At 49.7% G+C, this 12,085-nt stretch overlaps 1 non-coding gene across 1 annotated transcript; it reads left to right on the top strand.

The window, feature by feature from the left end:
- Positions 1-4,691: 4,691 nt before the first annotated feature.
- On the top strand, positions 4,692-4,758 carry TRNAT-CGU (transfer RNA threonine (anticodon CGU)). Its single transcript has one exon. It is a non-coding gene; the product is annotated as a tRNA-Thr (tRNA).
- The last annotated feature ends 7,327 nt before the right edge of the window (positions 4,759-12,085 follow it).

Below are 12,085 nucleotides of genomic sequence, written 5' to 3'. Positions count from 1 at the left end.
ATCTATATCACCACCATGTGCTGCAGGCCCATAGCTAGAAAAATTCTAGTGGAGAGGCCCCAGAGAAAAAAAAATGGTCGGGGGGGGGGGCCTGTGGGGCCGCAAGAGCAGCAGCGGGGAGATCGGGTGGGGACAGGAGCGGCTCTAGGGCAAAGAGCGCCCTAGTCAGACACCTCCCCGCGGCACTCTGCTCACCTCCACCTGCCGTTGCCCCCTGGCACTGCCATGGCACTCCACTTGCCCCTCCCGCCACCACCCCCGCTGCCACCCCCTGCTGCAGCGCTCCGCTCACCCCCCTCTTTCCCCCGCACCCACCCACCGGCTTCTTCTCGCAGCCCACACCTGCACATTTTGTTAATAGAGTCTCTTAACAAAACACGCAGGCATGGGCTGCAAGAAGCTGGCAGCAGGGCTTAGTTTTAGTCGCGGCGAGTGGGGGGGGGTGAGCGAGCAGAGCGCCGCTGCGGTGGCGGCTCTGGCGGCAGCGGCCACAGCAGCGGCAGGGGGGAGGGAGGCAAATCAAGAGCTTGCCTAGCAGGGAAAGGAGGGGCCATACATGTTGAGGGGGGTGGAGGGGCTGTGCCCCCTGCCCCCCACCCCCCGTGGCTATGGTCCTGATGTGCTTCACTGACCAAGCATGTTGTGGGACCACACCTTCTTCTGCTGTTCCATAATGGGCTTGTTAGATACACTGAACACACATGTACACACTCATGAACGACATGTGAAGGTAACTTATACTGAATCAGACCATTGGCCCATCAGAGTCAGTACTGCCTACTCAGACTGTGTTTTGTATTGGTTGTTTTCAAGGCTGGTTTGTTATGTCTGTTAGCTGACCTTGAAGCATACTTAATTGCCCTCCAGGATCCTGATGCCCACATTCCGATTGGCCGTTCTTTTAGAACCGGCCAATCAGGATGCGAGGCCTTTCTCTCTGGAAATGCAAATGAAGGAACCTGGAGAGAGCAATAGGGTGGATTGCTGCCCACAGAAGGGGGTGTGTTTGACTCAGGCCAAATGTGTATAAGGAGTGGGGTGGCCTGTTGGTGTTCAGTTCTGCTCTTGTCCAATAAATGTTCTTGCTTACCTCAGGCTGGCTGAATTCACCATATAATAGCTTGGCAATGGCTCTCCAGGGCCTCAGGTAGAAATTTTTCACATCATCTATTGCCTGGTCCTTTAAAGTGGAGATGCCGGAGATTGAACCTTCTGCATGCCATGCTGATGCTATACCACTGAGCCAAGGCCTCTCCCCCATTACAGCTGTTTTCACACTGAATCCCTAATAATTTCAAAAAGAGACTACTAAGGGGAGGACATGATAGAGTTGCTGAGCAGACAGGTTGCTGAGCAGACAGGTTAAAACGGATAAAAGGAAGTACTTCTTCACCCAAAGGGTGGTTAACGTGTGGAATTCACTGCCACAGGAGGTGGTGGCGGCCACAAGCATAGCCACCTTCAAGAAGGGTTTAGATAAAAATATGGAGCAGAGGTCCATCAGTGGCTATTAGCCACAGTGTGTGCGTGTATATATATATAAAAAATTTTTTGCCACTGTGTGACACAGAGAGAGTGTTGGACTGGATGGGCCATTGGCCTGATCTAACATGGCTTCTCTTATGTTCTTATAAATTCATGCGTGGAGTACAGTGCATTGACAAGGAGAAAAATATTTCCTTCTCCCAAAATACTAGAACTCAAGGGTACCCAATAAAGTTGATGGGCAGTAGATTCAGGAGCACAGACAAAGGAAATACTGTATGTTGTCAAAGGCTTTCATGGCTGGAGTCCATTGGTGGTTGTAGATTTTCTGGGCCGTGTGGCCCTGGTCTTAGCATTGTGAGACCTGACATTTCGCCAGCAACTGTGACTGGCATCCTCAAACTGGAGTTCTCTCTGGGTCAAATTGAGAAGAAGATGGTAGGCAGGTAATTTATATCTACTCAGGCAGGTGGGGTAGGGCTGAGTCATTATCTTGTGGGAGCTTCCTGGGCTGTGACATGCCAATGGAGGAGCTTACCTGAGCGGGTTCTTTTGTATATGTATTGGCTATTGAAATTCTAATCTTATCTGTAGTGGTGGTGGTGATGATGATGATGATATTGGATTTATATCCCACCCTCCACTCTGAATCTCAGAGTCTCAGAACAGCTCACAATCTCCTTTATCTTCCTCCCCCACAAAAGACACCCTGTGAGGTGGGTGGGGCTGAGAGGACTCTCACATCAGCTGCCTTTTCAAGGACAACCTCTGTCAAAGCTATGCCTGACCCAAGGCCATTTCAGCAGCTGCCAGTGGAGGAGTGAGGAATCAAACCTGGTTCTTCCAGATAAGAGTCCGCACATTTAACGACTACATCAGACTGGCTCTCTCTGTGCTGTTGTAAGCTGTAGAGCATTTTATGTTTTTCAGGACTGGAAGCCATGCCCTATTCGTTTTTAACATTACGGGGAAAGCCTCAGCCTCTGTGCCCCATTGTTGGCTCTCCAGAAGAACTGGTTGGCTACTGTGTGAGACAGGATGCTGGACTAGATGGACCACTGGTCTGATCCAGCAGAGCAATTCTGATGTTCTTATGAAGGCCTCGGCCTCTGTGCCCCATTGATGGCTCTCCAAAAGAACTGGTTGGCTACTGTGTGAGACAGGATGCTGGATTAGATGGACCACTGGTCTGATCCAGCAGGGCTCTTCTGATGTTCTCATGGGCCGTTTTCCCACTTACCTTACCCCAGAGTGACGTCCCTCTTCACCACGCTGCATCTGCGCGGATTTCGCACAAACTGCTGCGCAGCACCAGGAAGAGCCACGTAGTCCCGGGGCTTTTGTGTCGCAAATGTAAACCGCCAAAAAGCAGGTTTACATTTGCGACGCAAAAGCCCCGGGACTACACGGCTCTTCCTGGTGCTGCGCAGCAGTTTGTGCGAAATCCGCGCAGACGCAGCGCGGTGAAGAGGGACGTCGCTCCGGGGTAGGGTAAGTGGGAAAACGGCCATGGAGTTGCTGTTCCAGCGTTAGTTATTTGTGGAATTAAAACAAAGGACTCACCCAGTGGGTTCTGTATGATGATGATGATGAATACCTCTGTTTACTAACATCAGCTCAAGGTCTTAATGGGGAAGGGGGGGGGGGATGTAATTAGAACTCTTGCATCATGGCAAGAAAAAAAATTGTCCTATTATCGAAATGGCACCCATTCACAATGATGTAATGGTGAAATTAAGCCATTTGGGGGGGGGGGGGGGTGGATCAGAAGTGGTGCTTGACTCACAGTTCAGACCAGAACCAATGGGTTGATATTAAATCAGAAGAGTTTCCAGCTCAACATTAGGAAGAGCTTCCTGACTGTTAGGTTCCTCAGTGGAAGGCACTCACTCGGGAAGTGGTGGGCTCTCCTTCCTCGGAGGTTTTTAAACAGAGGCTAGATGGCCATCTGACAGCAATGAAGAACCTGTGAATTTAGGGGGAGGTGTTTGTAAGTGTCCTGCATTGTGCAGGGGGTTGGACTAGATGACCCTGGAGGTCCCTTCCAACTCCCTGATTCTAGGATTCTATGTCTGACATTTCGCTCACCTCGACGCCCTCCCCCCAAGGAGAGCCAGCAGCAAGCCCTTGGGGAGGTTGCCAGTCCCCCACCCCCCCCACCCCTCAGGGGACAGCCTGTAAGAAGAGAAAGAAGCCCAGACAGCAAGAAAGCCCAGTCTAGGCAGGGAAACTTGATGAGTGTTGGAGGAGTAAGACTGATGAGCGGGCGGGAGCCCTTCTGTCTGGCCCGCCCCCCCCCCTCCACCCACCGGAGAGGAAGCTCTGAGCCCCCACCCCCCCGCCCTCGTCCCCCAAGGCCAGCTTCTTACTCTCTTCCCGCCAGCTGCTCTCCTGCGCCCCGCGGAGCAGCGACAAACGGGAGAGGAGGGCAAAGGAGAAGCCGGCGGCGGCTCCATCACTGTCCTCGGGGGAAGCAAAGGGCTCTTGGGCCTGAACGAAAAAGCCGCCGCCTCCCGCAGGCGCCCGGCCGCTGCGCAGAGCGGTGCGCAAAGAGAGCGCCGCCCTCCAGGGCTCCGAGAGCGCACGGGTCGCGGTCAGGGCCCTGGCGCTCCGGCAGTCTTCGCCCTGGCAGGGTTTTTCTTTTTTCGGCCTGTCCAGTGCTGAGCTGTAAGACTTGCAAACTTCCTTTTTTCATTTCTTTTTTTTTAAAGCAGGTTTCTGAAGAGTCGCAGGTTGAGGATATGGTTGGAAAGCACTGTTTGGAAATGGCCACTTTTTGCTTTGGAAAAGGGGGGGGGGGTGGCGCGGGGGGTGCAGACTGTGGCTCTGGAGCCGAATGTGGCACTTTCATGGTTATTGTGTGACTCTCAAAGCCACCACCACTCCGTTAAGAACATAAGAGAAGCCATGTTGGATCAGGCCAACGGCCCATCAAGTCCAACACTCTGTGTCACACAGTGGCAAAAAAAATTTATATTTTTTTCCGTTGGCTGGCTTGGAGAAGGCATTGAAAGTTAAAGTTGTTTTCTTTCCACCACTCCTTCCCCCTCCCTCCCCCATCTGTTTTCCTGGTGGCTCAGTGGTAGAGTCTCTGCTTGGTAAACAGAAGGTTTCAGGTTCAATCCCCGGCATCTCCAACTAAAAAGGGTCCAGGCAAATAGGCATGAAAAACCTCAGCTTGAGACCCTGGAGAGCAGGGGAGGGACGGTGGCTCAGTGGTAGAGCATCTGCTTCGTAAGCAGAAGGTCCCAGGTTCAATCCCCGGCATCTCCAACTAAAAAGAGTCCAGGCAAATAGGCATGAAAAACCTCGGCTTGAGACCCTGGACAGCAGGGGAGGGACTGTGGCTCAGTGGTAGAGCATCTGCTTGGTAAGCAGAAGGTCCCAGGTTCAATCCCCGGCATCTCCAACTAAAAAGGGTCCAGGCAAATAGGCATGAAAAACCTCAGCTTGAGACCCTGGACAGCAGGGGAGGGACAGTGGCTCAGTGGTAGAGCATCTGCTTGGGAAGCAGAAGGTCCCAGGTTCAATCCCCGGCATCTCCAACTAAAAAGGGTCCAGGCAAATAGGCATGAAAAACCTCAGCTTGAGACCCTGGAGAGCCGCTGCCAGTCTGAGTGGACAAGACTGACTTTGATGGACCAAAGAGGGTCTGATTCACTATAAGGCTGCTTCATATGTTCCTTCCTGTCCTGCAGCTCTCAAATATCTCACATTTATTCCGTGGGGCTCTTACATTAAGCAAGTTTGGCTCTTTAATCCAGCGGATATCTCTGTATTAAGACTTGAACAACTTCGTTTGCGTTTGAATATGCATGAATTCTTCGTAAGTTTGCAAATTCTTCAATAAATTTGAAATCTGTTAAAAAAAAAAAGTTTGGCCACCCCTCCTTTGGAACACATTTGTGTGTGAAGGGCGGTCATAAACAGGCCTCATTTTGGGCACGAGCTCACAGGAGCAGAACTCCAGAACCTCTACATTTTATTGTGCTCTTTCGTTCCCTCCCCCCTCCCTAATACTTGCTTCTGGGCTCCGCTGTTCAAACCCCCTGGTGAGAATTTGACTGAACTCTTAAGATTTGTCAAACTTTGACACAAAAAAGAGGGAAAATAACCAAAACATATAAAGCAGAGAGATGGAAATCTTCATCGTTCCACTGTGGCCACAGAGGAGAAAGTCATTTTAAAAAGTATGATGGGAGTAAGGTTTTCTGATGACCCTTCTAGTTTGAGAAGCATTTAAAAGGTAGATGCTGTGCTGAGAGAATTTAATTTCCCTTCCGGTGACGTCAGGGGTGTGTGGCATATGCAAATGAGTTGTGCCAGTGAGCTCCGGCACCGCTTTTTCTAGGAAATGAGCCCTGGGTGTCCCCCTGGGGTTTCTAAGGCAAGAGATGTTCAGAGGAGGTTTCCCATTGCCTGCCTCTGCATCGCCTCCTCTGCCTTCTGCTTATCTTCCAAGATCTGATGAGATTTGGGCTACCCTGGGTCAGGGCTTTTTTTGGTGCAGGAACTCCTTTGCATATTAGGCCACACCTCCCTGATGTAGCCAATCCTTCTGGAGCTTACAGTAGGCCCTGTAAGAAGAGTCCTGTAAGCTCTTGGAGGATTGGCTGCATCAGGGGTGTGTGACCTAGTATGCAAAGGAGTTCCTGCACCAAAAAAAAGCCCTGCCCTGAACTATCCAGATCAGGGCAGTTGGTGATATTAACATTGCACTTGTATTTTGGGAAGCAGAAGCGAGTACATTCTCTAGGGTTTCTTTCTTTCTTTCTTTCTTTCTTTCTTTCTTTCTTTCTTTCTTTCTTTCTTTCTTTCTTTCTTTCTTTCTTTCTTCCTCCTCTTTCTTTCCTTCTTTCTTTCTTTCTTCCTTCCTTTCTTCACTTTCTTGCTTTCTTCCTTCCTTCCTTCTCTTTCTTTCTTTCTTTCTTTCTTTCTTCCTTCCTTCTCTTACTTTCTTCTTTCTCTTTCTTTCTTTCTTCCTTCTCTTCCTTCCTTCCTTCCTTCCTTCCTTCCTTTCTTTTCTTTCTTTCTTTCTTTCTTTCTTTCTTTCTTTCTTTCTTTCTTTCTTTCTCTTTCTTCTTTTAAAAAAAGCTCTAACCCACCTCCCTCTGCTTTTCTTTCTTCCTTCCTTCCTTCCTTCCTTCCTTCCTTCCTTCCTTCCTTCCTTCCTTCCTTCCTTCCTTCCTTCCTTCCTTCCTTTCTTCCTTCCTTCCTTCCTCTCTCTCTCTCTTTCTTTCTTTCTTTTAAAAAAAGCTCTAACCCACCTCCCTCCGCTTTCTGCAGCTATATATAATTTTCCCTACTACTACTTCTCAAGAAACATTTGGGAGTATTGGGAGGGGGATGATAAATCGTTTACGACCAGATCATTTATTAATTCCGGTTTGGCTGAAATAATTCCTGCCAACGTGAAGCTAAAACGAAATTAAAATTAATAATCCCTTCGCCGAACGCATAAAGGCGGGTCCGAGGCACCACGGGCCCAGAGTCCTCGGGAACTATTTTTATCCCGGATACGGTAAACGTCTTTCAATGTGGAAGTGAGTCTCCCTGAAAATCAATTTGAAAGCATCCCAGAGTGGGGAGGGGGGGGAGGGAGTCAGCATACAGTAGCTGCGACGTGTGTTTTGACGGTTCGGGATATGTGATTTTGGTTTGCTTTCACGGCAAGGATCTGTGCAGTGGACTCAACATTGCTGTAAGCTGACACCGGTGGAAATGGCATAATAGCCCATCTGACTGTGCGCTGGGATATATCAGGCCTCCGTGACAGCTGTAACTTACTGAAATGGTCAATTGAGAGAGCCAGACTTATCTAGTTACAAGCAGGCAGATTCAGCTTCACCCAGCTTGCAGCCCTTAATATAACCTTCTATGCTCGTTCCGCTGACCTTTGCGGCGGAAAGAAAGAAAGAAAGAAAGAAAGAAAGGAAGGAAGGAAGGAAGGAAGGAAGAGAAAGAAAGAAAGAAAGAAAGAAAGAAAGAAAGAAAGAAAGAAAGAAAGAAAGAAAGAAAGATGGCGAAGGAGGAAAAAGAGGGGGAAAGAAACCAACTTTAACTTTAAATGTATTATTCAAGCTGCTGGCTGACTTGCCTTGGAGAAATGCCACAAAAAAAGGAAGGAAGGGAGGGCATTAGATGTGCAATTGTGAGCAGGGCTTATCTACACCCCCAAATATTTTTCCCTCTGCAGAAATAAATCAAAGAAAATAACTCCCAATATAAACAGTACATACATCCCCTCTGTCATAATTTGGTTGAATCACACTATCTCCACCAGGGCATGCCAGGAGATCTGCCAAGTGTAAATTCTTCTGGAGAAAGGGTGGCTTTTATAGCAGGGAATCTGCATTCCTGATACTCGTGTGTTTCCAGAGTTTGACTGAAAGCTCTTTGGGATGCATGTTTCAAGTCCTGAAGTAATTATAGAAATGTACAGAGAAAGCCAGTTTGGCATAGTGGTTAAGTGTGAGGACTCTTATTTGGGAGAACCGGGTTTGATTCCCTGCTCCTTCACTTGCAGCTGCTGGAATGGTCTTGGGTCAGCCACAGCTCTTGCAGAGCTGTCTTTGAAAGGGCAGCTTCTAGGAGAGCTCTCTCAGCCCCACCTACCTCATGGGATGTCTGTTGTGGGGGGGAGGGAGGTAAAGGAGATTGTGCCCTTTCTGAGAGTCAGAGTATAGGGCGGGATATAAATCCAATATCTTCTTCCTCTTCCTCCTTTTGCCCTTTGAAGCAGCTATTAAAAAAGACCGTGCAAAAATTTACAATAGACATTTTGGAGATCCACAATCCTTTTTATTAGTGGCCAAATACTTCACAATACCAATAAAGAAGTGTAGGTCCCTCCCCCTATTTAAAAAGGTAAAGGTGCAAGCACCGGTCGTTTCTAACTCTGGGGTGATGTTGCCTTCACAACGTTTTCACGGCAGACTTTTTACGGGGTGGTTTGCCATTGCCTTCCCCAGTCATCTAAACTTTCCCCCCAGCAAGCTGGGTACTCATTTGACCGACCTTGGAAGGATGGAAGGCTGAGTCAACGGACGGTGGCTTAGTGGCAGAGCATCTGCTTGGTAAGCAAAAGGTCCCAGGTTCAATCCCCGGCATCTCCAACTAAAAAGGGTCCAGGCAAATAGGTGTGAAAAACCTCAGCTTGAGACCCTGGAGAGCCACTGACAGTCTGAGTGGACAATACTGACTTGATGGACCAAGGGTCTGATTCAGTAGAAGGCAGCTTCATATGTTCATATGTTCAACCTGGAGCCGGCTACCTGAACCAGCTTCTGCTGGGATCAAACTCAGGTCATAAGGAGAGCTTAGGACTGCAGCTTCACCACTCTGCGCCACGGGGCTCTTCCCTCTATTTAGCTGTTTTATTAATGGCCAGTTCCCTATTGCTTGTTATAATGAGATATTCGGAGGGGATGGAGTCTGGGGATGGCAAGGTTTGGGAAGGAGAGGGACCTCAGCAGGGTATCATGCCATAGAGTCCACCATCCATAGCAGCCGTTCTCTCTGGAGAAACTGGACTTGATCATTAAGAGCACAACTTTGATCGCAGGAGACCTCCAGGTCATGCCTGAAGACTGGCACCCTACATGGAGGAGAAGAAGGAGAAGGAGTAAGAAGAAGAAGAAGGAGGAGGAGGAGGAGGAGGAGGAGAAGGAGGAGGAGGTGGCGGTGATGATGCTTGACAGTAGCCTTGCTTGCAAGGGGCATTTCTTTGCTGTGGGCTTCCCCGCTTCTGAAAATGCACACAGCCAAGGCCACTGGTTGTGACTTTGAACAGTGCACACATTCGATTTCTTAACATAAGCAGAAATCTTGGAACAGTCTATTTCACCGAGCAGGGATCTGGCTGTTCCCTCAAAAAATGTGAAATTGGCAGGCCACGCTTGGTTTCTGACTGGCACTTCTGCTCTCCATTGGCCTTTTCAGAACACTGATGGATTTCTGGGAGGGTCTCGCCTCCGGCCTGGGTAGGTTAACCTATCAGAGGTCTCACCAGCTCATTCTCCTGCTGAGAACTGGTTTTCAACTGAGATGCCAGAGACTGACCCTGGGACTCAGACTTTTGCCAATCTAGGCAGGCTCCAAACCCCCCCCCACCCTTCAGTGGGAAGGGCCCCCAGCGCTGGCCCCAGCCCCGCTCAACCTTCCCCCTCCCCTCCCCTCCCCCGCCACTCAACCTTCCCTCAGGATGCTGGGAAGGGAAATGCTGCTCTGAGGGATTGGCGGCGCTCCTCCGATCCCTCAGAACTGAAAGCACGCTCGGCCCTTCCCTTCCCCAGCACCTCCAGAGGACGCTGCGGAAGGGAAACCCCAATCTTTCTTGCACCGAAGGATCGGGGGGGGGGAGCTCCTCTGATCCCTCAGAGCCAAGAAACAATGAGCGGGAGGTTCAGGGATGGTGTGAGCGGGGAGGGGGCACCCGCCCACCACCCCTGCCGGGAGCTGGTGCCCTAGGGCAGGGGTGGCCAACAGTAGCTCTCCAGATGTTTTTTTGCCTACAACTCCATCAACCCCAGCCAGCATGGCCAATGACTGGGGCTGGTGGGAGTTGTAGGCAAAAAACATCTGGAGAGCTACCGTTGGCCACCCCTGCCCTAGGCAATCGCTTAGTTTGCTGACTACCATGCACCGGCCCTACTGGTATTTTACGCGTGCCAGATGAGAACCAGTTTGTTGTAATGGTTAAATCTGCAGACTCTTATGTGGGAGGACCCGGTTTGATTCCCCACTCCTCCACTTGCAGCTGCTGGAATGGCCCTGGGTCAGACATAGCTCTTGCAGAAGTTGTCCTTGAAAGGGCAGTTTCTGTGGGAGCTCTCAGCCCCACCTACCTCACAGAATGTCTGTTCTGGAGAAGAAGATAAAGGAGATTGTAAGCCGCTCTGAGACTCTGATTTAGAGAGAAGGAAAGGAAAAGCAAAGGTCCCCTGTGCAAGCACCAGTCGTTTCCGACTCTGGGGTGACGTTGCTTTCACAACGTTTTCACGGCAGACTTTTTACGGGGTGGTTTGCCATGGCCTTCCCCAGTCCTCTACACTTTCCCCCCAGCAAGCTGGGGAATCATTTGACCGACCTCGGAAGGATGGAAGGCTGAGTCAACCTTGGGCTGGCTACCTGAATCCAGCTTCCGCCGGAATCGAACTCAGGTCGTGAGCAAAGAGTTCAGACCACCGTACTGAAGTACTGCTGCTTTACCACTCTACACCACGGGGCCGCTTTAGAGAGAAGCCTGGGGCATAAATCTATGGTCCTCCTCTTCCTCTTCTTCCACTGAACCTTGGCTTTTCCATTATCCTTGAACTTCCTGTTTTCGTTTCACGTTTCCTTGCGTCTTTGCCTGCAGGAGAATATATCTCTTTTATTTAAAAAAAAATATCACACAACCCCCCCCCAAAAAAAAGTTTATTGCAGTGATACATGTCAGAGTCACCCCAGTTTCTAGTACGATAAGCCATTTGTGAGGGAATTGGATTGTTCAGCGATATTATATCTGGCCTATGCAGTCTGCTGTTTTTATCAGATCCGTTAGGGTCGTTCCAGCATAAGGTGGTAATTGCTGATCTCAAAACTTGCTGGGAAACGACACAATCCGTGTGATGTTCTTCTTTGGCATCTGGCCAAATGTTATCCCCCCAAACCCCTTGGCTCTCCAGAAATTCCCTTTGCATGTTATCAGTACTGCACCATCAGGAACAGCCAAGGCTGCAGTGGAGTCCTGCCGAATCAGCATGGTTGGTGCGTTGCTCTCTGTCCAAGAACGGTCTGAAGTCTCAACGAGGCAAGACACTGGCAGAAACAGAGGGAAGCTCCATCTTCTCAGTGTCCTTGGGAAGTCAAAGGTCCTCCCCATTTGTGATGTTCTTTACTTTTATTAAAAGCGGCCCTGTGGCGCAGAGTGGTAAAGCAGCAGTACTGCGGCACTGTGGTCTGAACCCTCTGCTCACGCCCTGAGTTCGATTCCGGCGGAAGCTGGTTTTTCAGGTAGCCAGCCCGAGGTTGACTCAGCCTTCCATCCTTCCGAGGTCGGTCAAATGAGTCCCCAGCTTGCTGGGGGAGAAGTGTAAAAGACTGGGGAAGGCAATGGCAAACCAACCCTTAAAAAGTCTGCATGAAAATGTGAAAGTAACGTCACCCCAGAGTCGGAACGACTGGTGTTTTGCACGGGGGACCTTTCCTTTCTTTACTTTTATTAGGCAGTAAAATAAAAAGTAGAGACATCCCCTGCCAGCAAAAGTCCACATAGTCAAAGCGATGGTATTCCCAGTAGTAATGTATGGCTGTGAGAGCTGAACCATAAGGAAGGCTAAGCACAAAAGAATAGATGCTTTCGAGCTGTGGTGCTGGAGAAGACTCTTGAGAGTCCCTTGGACTGCAAGAAGATCCGATCAGTCAGTCCTAAGGGAAATCAACCCTGACTGTTCCCTGGAAGGTCAGGTGCTGAAGCTGAAGCTCAAATACTTTGGCCACCCAATGAGAAGGGAACACTCCCTGGAGAAGATCCTGATGCTGGGAAAGACAGAAGGCAAAAGAAGAAGGGGAGGGCAAAAGAGATGACTGAACAGCATGTAACAAACATGAATCTGAG

This window comes from Heteronotia binoei, chromosome 2 (genome assembly GCF_032191835.1).
Source record: "Heteronotia binoei isolate CCM8104 ecotype False Entrance Well chromosome 2, APGP_CSIRO_Hbin_v1, whole genome shotgun sequence".
In the NCBI taxonomy this organism is placed as follows: domain Eukaryota; kingdom Metazoa; phylum Chordata; class Lepidosauria; order Squamata; family Gekkonidae; genus Heteronotia; species Heteronotia binoei.
This window is presented reverse-complemented; position numbering and strand designations above follow the sequence as displayed.